Genomic DNA, 7130 nt, shown 5'->3' on the forward strand with positions numbered 1-7130 from the left:
TCATCAAAATATTTTCTAGGAGAAGTTTATAACCCCTGCAACACTTCCTGGTGATGTCAAAAGATGGCATAAAAAGGTCTGGAAGCTCAAGCAGAGACAAATTCAGTGTGTGTGTACTCCTTCCTACCATCTTTTTGCAAAGCACTTCTGCCCCGCTCCTTGCTCTGAGTCCATAGTGCGAGTGAAATATAAATTGCTGCTGCTCACTGAAAGCAGGGAATCCCTCACTGCCTCCAGGGAGCTCCCCATCTGTCTTTGTTCCTGACAGTTTGATTACCTTTATCATCGTTTTTAAATCCAGAGCTCCAAATACCATTAGTGGTTGTACAGAATGGCAACTCTCTTGACATGCCTCAACCACAGTGACCTTCCTCGACTGACAGCAGAGAGCACAGGCCAGCTCAGCCCCTCTTCCTCCTTTGAGTTTGGGCTGGGAGTGTCAGCCCCAGATGCCAATTCACCTCTATCTCATTGTCTTCTTCCCTGCATTTCAATTCCAATGTTTCCAGCATTTCCAGCCTTCTTCTGAAGCCTCACAGTCTAGTTGCTCATTCCTGAAGCACAGGAATATAGACCAGCACCCCTGGGTGAGTGAAGGAAATCTTCTGTCACTTGACCTGCTCTGAACAAAGGGGGATGTGCGGAGGGCCAGCAGCATGTGAGAGCCCTCTGCTTCCATGGATGCTGGTAGAGCTCACCTGGCCACGAACTCCAAAAGGACCATGAGGTTTCCTGCCTGATAATTCTCTAGGTGAAGCAAGAGGACAGTTAGTGGAGGTTTTTGAATAAGAGGAAACAGAATTTGGTGGCTGTGAGAGTCCAAAATAGAACCTGGGGCAGCACTCATGAGCTGCCTCATCTCTTAGCTCTCATCTAGAGCAGGTTCCAGCATCCCCAGCTTGGAAAGGTGCCCTTAGATGTGAGGTGATGGTCCATAGTGACTCAGAGTCCCCAGGCAGGTGCAAAGGAGAGCTGCTTTATCCCAAAAACCTGGCCTTTTTAAGCAATTAGCCAGTTATCAGCTACATAGTTTTAAATCATAACATAATTCAACCAATCACCATACAGCAGGATGTGAACATGCAATGGGTTCATCACTTTGTTTTTTCTACCCCTAATTCATCTGAGTCACTTTACCACAGTCCTTTTCTGCTTAGCCAAAGCAGCAGGCCCGAGTCATGGCTTTACAAGGCCTTCCCTTTGTAAGGTTTTACCTGTATGCAACACTTGGAGCCAGTGCAGGACACAGGGTGTGAGGGGACAGTGCTGAGGGCTGAGCATGAGCCCCAGGCATGGGGACAACAGCACAGACCAATTCTCTTCAGTCCCTGACATTTCCCAGTGCACCAGTGAAGCCACCCCTGCAAAGGAGCACACACAGGTCCACGTGTTTCTCCTCTGCCAGCCATCCCTGCTGTTCTCTCCTGTTCCTGTGAGCACCTGTGTGCTTTTCTTCCCTCCAAACTGTCCTTGGAGTGATGCAGCAAAGTGCCAGGTGTGCCTGTGCTGCCGCTCTCATCTCAGCAGAGAAGGCTTGCTTTTGTTCAGCTCCAAGGGAGCCTGGGCCAAGGTTCTTGTGTGCCAAGCAGCATCCAAACACCAGAACACACAGGTGAGCTCAGAGCCAGGCTCTGGGCTGACACAGGCAGCGGGGAGCACCGTGCTGGGGACCAGGGAAACGTGGGTAACATAGGGAGATACTGGCGGGGAAATGATGGGATGGGATGGGATGGGATGGGATGGGATGGGATGGGATGGGATGGGATGGGATGGGATGGGATGGGATGGGATGGGATGGGATGGGATGGGATGGGATGGGATGGGATGGGATGGGATGGGATGGGATGGGATGGGGATGGGGATGGGGATGGGGATGGGGATGGGTGGGATGGGATGCAGTGCGGTGCCTCTCCGTGCCGTGGTTGGCTGATGGAGACACACCGGAGCAGTCCCCGGGGCAGGGCCGGGCACGGCTCCTCGCCTGGAGCCCCGCTAGAGGCAGCTCTTGGTTTGCTCTGAGCACGGAGGAGCAGCCGAGGCTGTGCCGGGGATGGCGCTGCGGGCAGGAGCCCTGGGAGCCCCTCCGCAGCTTTTCTCCAGCGTGTCACAGCCCGGCTGGGCAGCGACACCCCCCGGAGCCAGCCTGAACCCGGGGCAGGAGGGGCTGCAGGGACACGGGGGGCTCGGGGGGCAGCGGGCAGCAGCGATGTCCGAAGGAGAATTTGGGGTTCGAGGTGTGTGCCCCCCTCCTGCCCGCACCCACAGCAATGCCCACCCTGCAGCGGGAGGAGGAGATAACACCAACAAAGAACGCGTTTGATTTCTCCATTTTTTTTTCTCTGTAGATTAAGAAATCCAGCTCCGGCTGAAGTATTTAGTGATCACAGCGACTTAATCGCGTGGGGAGAACATTTCCTGCGATGGTTCTGTGCCCGTCTCGGCTCGCTGGGTGTTCCCCTTCGCAGGAGCAGCAGCCAGGGCACACACGGTGCCAGGGATGGGCAGCCACAGCCCGGGTGGCACAAGCCCTGCCAGGCGGGTGCTCCCTGCCCTGGTGGGCTCTGGAGAGGCGGGATCTGCTCGCCCACCCTCCGCTTGGCGAGTCCTGGGTGCCCAGGAGCTCCTTGGGGCCAGCCAGCCCCCGCTGTGGCACCGGGTTCAGCCGGGGTGAATTCCAGCGTCGCTCTCTTCATTTCAGAGCTGCGGGAGAAGCGGCTTATGGTCACCTTAAAGGAATAAACGATGCATAAAAAATATTTGATCAATTAAGCCAAATGATTTGGCAAGCGACGGCTCCCGCTGTACCCATCCTCCTCACAATTGTCTCATTATCCAGCCCTAAATCAAGCTGTCGCAGCTCTTTTTTTTTTTTTTTTTTGGCTTGGAGGGGAGAGGGAGGGAAGGAGAGAGCTGCTTTCCAGCGTTCACCTCCAGAACAGAAACCCTGAGCAGGTCACTGAGTCACGGGGAGCATCCTCCCGGCGCTGCCGGGGCTCATCAGTGCGATCCCAGCCGGGGCTGCGCTCCCACCCCGGCTCCTCCCGGCACCGGGGCTGCTCCCGGTGCTGTCCCAAAGCCTCTGGCTTGGGCCCGAGAAAGGGACACAGCTCATGTGGGGCAGGAGGGTCCCCAGGGACGGGGTCTGTCCCCTTCTCAGTGCCGAAATAAAGGGGGCTTGGATCCTGCTCGCTCCCGTTTCTGCCGCAAGTGTCTGGAGAGCTTCCCCTTGCCTCAGCTGGGACAAAAGGCACCGGGAGCCCCTCACCCAGGGCACATCTGCACTGGGGTAAACACGTCAGCCCCTTCTCACAAAAAAACCACAGGCGATTGCATCGAGAGGTTCTTGATAGGAGCAGGTCCTGGAGGATCTCCGTGTGTGTGAGCACCAGACAGCAAACGTGGAGTTTTTCACTATCTGTTAGTCAAGAGAGAAGCAAAATCCGTCTCTTTGGGAGCCTCAATGCTTCATAGCCCCTAAAGAAATCACCTGAGGACCCAGCTCCTGCATCCTCAGGACAACAGAGCATCCCTCACCCCACACACGGGGAGGCCCCTCTCAGGAAGAGTCCTCCTCCCCTGTCCTCCCCAGGTGACACCCTGGATACTGTGCCAGGCCTGTGTGATTCCCCAAGTCTGCTAAAATAATTAATGTAACCTAATTAATATTATTTTATTAATAAATTAATTAAAGGCCCACTGATTCACTCTGCTGGGACAGTGAAACAGCTGTGCACTCATCTGTTCATGTGAGCACAGCCAGGCAGACAGAGCATCCCTTTATGCTGCCTGCCCTGCAGAGAGACAGCCCAAAACCAGACCCTTCCACCCAAGAAAATTTTCAAGCCAAAAAGAATAAAGAGAGGACCAAGTGGAGAAAACACAGAGCATTGTGTGCAAAACTGCTCTGGGTGGAGTTAACAAAAATTGTGTCATTTTCTCCTGCAAACAGCAGCAGGGCAGGGTAGGGCAGGGCAGGGATGCTGGCTCTGGTGGCAGGCTGGGATCTTGCTGGTCCCTGGGACCTGCTGTGCTGCTGCAGGCACCGCCAGCTCTGCTCTGAGCAGCTCTCATGGGTGCCGTGTTCAGTGCACACTGTTTAGTTTTGTTGCCTTTTTAATGCTGTCAAAACATGTGATGCTCCTGCTGCTTTCACAGCCTTGCTAATTGGCTGCAAAGAGCAGATTTCTGTTCAAATTACAGCTACTTTTGAACTTTGAACTTGCCTTTAAAATCCAAATCCTACGAGGTTTTTGTCCCCACCCCTTGCAGGGCTGTGAAGCAGCATAAGCAACAACTCACTCCCACGCTGCTTTTTGGAGGACCAAGGGCAGTCTACACACCCTGCAGGGATCCCAGAAGGGATTTTCTGCTCTCATGCCCTCATCGTGGGCTCCCCCCAGCCTCTGGCATCTCTGGAAACAGAGGACTGGGGAGCAAATGTCAACCCATCACCTGGAAAATGCAAGCAAGACCCTGTCTGGGGAGCAACTCTTGGGCTGAACCTCCAGCAGATGCTGAGGGATCTTCAAGCTTTCCCACTCCCACCTCCCTTCTTGCTCCTGTGACAGCTCTTTCCCCCTGTGAGCCTCTTGGATCACAGATCCAGGTGCTGCCTGGTGCTAAGAGAAGCACCTCCAGAGTCACAGTGACCCTGTGCTCCCTGCCTGTCCCCCACCCTCCCCCTGCCCTGTCACCTCTGCAGCTCGGGTGCTCTCAGCATTTTCCAGCTCTGCCAAAGCCAGGAACAGTCTGAGCTGCACAGCAGGGCTGGAGCCTTGCTGATGGTGCACGCCTGGCAGGCTCTGGTTTTCCTTAGATGAGGCCAAACAGGAGCTCTGGAAAAGCCCAGATGAATCCAGCAGCAGCAGGAGCAGGGCTGGTGATCTGAGATCCCTCCAGGCTGACAATGCAAGCCCCTCCAGGAGGACTGGGAAAACCACATCACAAGCCTGGCTTTGGCCCAGCCCCTCAGCAGAAGCGGTGAGAGGAGGACTGGGGGAGCTGGACAAAACCCCCTGACCCTGCTATGGTCACCCCTGAGGCTGCACTGATGACAAACCAGGCAATGCCCACGTGTGCAGGGCCAGGAGGACGAGCCCAGGATGGTGCCTGCACTAACACACACTCACAGCTCCAGTGCCTGCCAAGAGCCTGCTGCTCAGCCAAATGAGCCTGAGTTTGCAAGGAGCTCTTTGCCAGAGCAGAAAATGTTGGTGTCCAGCACATCCTTCACTCAACAGATGTTCCAGGTCCTGCTAAGCTGTTAAAAGACTGACCAAGAGTCCCTGATGGGGGCAGATGCTTTCAGCTCCACCAGCCATCAGTAACAACCCAAAATGCCCTGGCCATGGTGAGCCACAAAACCAACCTGCTGCTGGGCAAGGGCCAGAGCCAGCACTGGAGGCTGCTGGGCGTGGGGAAGGAGAAGCTGGAGCTGCATGAGGAATCGTGGCAAAAGCACCCACAATGGGAGCAGTTGGAGCAACAATTCGGGGTTTCTACATTGCTTGGTAATTTCAGATCACAGATGGAAATCCAAGAGAAGCATCTCGTAAATCACACGGTCTGTGGTTTTTTCCCTTTTCCCCTGCTGTGTTATGATGGAAAATTGCAGTCAGTGTTTCCAAAAGTCATGAAATACCGTGCAGGCCCTGGCAGGTTCACATCCAGCTGAAGCAAACCCCACTCCAGCATGCAGGTTGCCTCCAAAAGGGTCACTGAACCCAACAGCTGTGTTTTGCTGACTGGAATTTGCACCTTTCCCCAGCTCATTGGGCTGCTCTCACCTCCTTCCCATCAGCATTGATTTAGAGTTGGTAGTGTGCCAGTCTTGAACCCCTTAAACACAACTGAAACCAGAGGATTTCTGATACAAGACAAGGAAAAAGGTGTGAACAGGTGGCTTTCAGAGGAAAAAGGGATTATTTTAATATATGAATCTTCAATAAAAAGGGAGAAGATGAAGACTTTGCTAAAAATTACCATGCAGCACTGAGCAAGAGAAGATACCTGGGCCCAGAAGTTTTTGCTGGCTCCCACCATGGCCAGGATAAAGCACAGGGAATGTCATAGCAGAGACACAGACAGCCCCTGGTGCCATGCTCTGTCCTCAGAGCCACACCCTCCATCTGATCAGCCCCAGCAGCACAGGGGCAAGGGGTAAATTGTCACCCTCCTGCCCCTGATGCTTCCCTGCTGCCTCCCACCCCTCTCCTAGCCCAGGAGCTGTCCCATTTACCCACAAGGGGCAGGATGAGCGTTGTTCCATGGACTATGAGCAGCAGCATCTTTGTGCCACAGCCCAGGACATGCTGGGGTTGAGGATGTGTCCCCTTGATTACCCTGGAGCTATGCTAATGGCTCTCTATTTTAATTACATGGAAGTCTAAAGATGCTTCAGGGTGTGGGTAATGCTGCACAGCACAGAGGAAGGCCTGTGCACCAACAGCCTTTTTTTTTTTCTTTTTTTTTTGCATAATAAGGGTAAAGTGACACTAGGGACATGTGTCTTTAATGGTCTGAGGTCAGCTGCCTGCAGGTCGTGAGAGGGAGGGGAGAGGCAGGGAAGGAAGGCAAAGTAAACAGATAAATCCCTGGAACATATGGCCTGTGCTGGGTATCTTTACGCATGAGGCACCCCACTTAATAAAAGTTTAGGATGGAAAAGCCAAATAAAATTGATAATCTGCCCAGGGAGGGTGATTCAGATGAAGCAAGCACATTACAAGGGGGTGACTGATTTACAATTTTCTTCTATTTGCGGTTTTATGACTATTACAGTTATTCTTGTGAATATAATTCATTACTCTGCTATTATTCCCAGAAGTGAAAATCAAAGGTTTATCAGCCAACACCGGCAAGCATGAAATACTGCCCCAACACACAGCTCTGTGCTGGAATCACAGCTCAGAACCAGAGGAGGAGGCAGAAGCTGAGTGCTCATCTCTCCCCATGCCCAGGTGCCCTCCTGGGACACAGCCAGGGACAGGCAGCCCAAGGCCAGCAGCACCTGGGCAGGGAGGAAGCAGTGAACCAGACCTGTGTGAGCAGCACCTCATCCTCCTAAAGATGATGGACACACGAGTGGCTCAGTTATTTGGAAAAAAGTAATGTTGGTGAGTGCAGAGGCA

The sequence above is a fragment of the Prinia subflava genome, chromosome 16 (genome assembly GCF_021018805.1).
Source record: "Prinia subflava isolate CZ2003 ecotype Zambia chromosome 16, Cam_Psub_1.2, whole genome shotgun sequence".
NCBI lineage: Eukaryota > Metazoa > Chordata > Aves > Passeriformes > Cisticolidae > Prinia > Prinia subflava.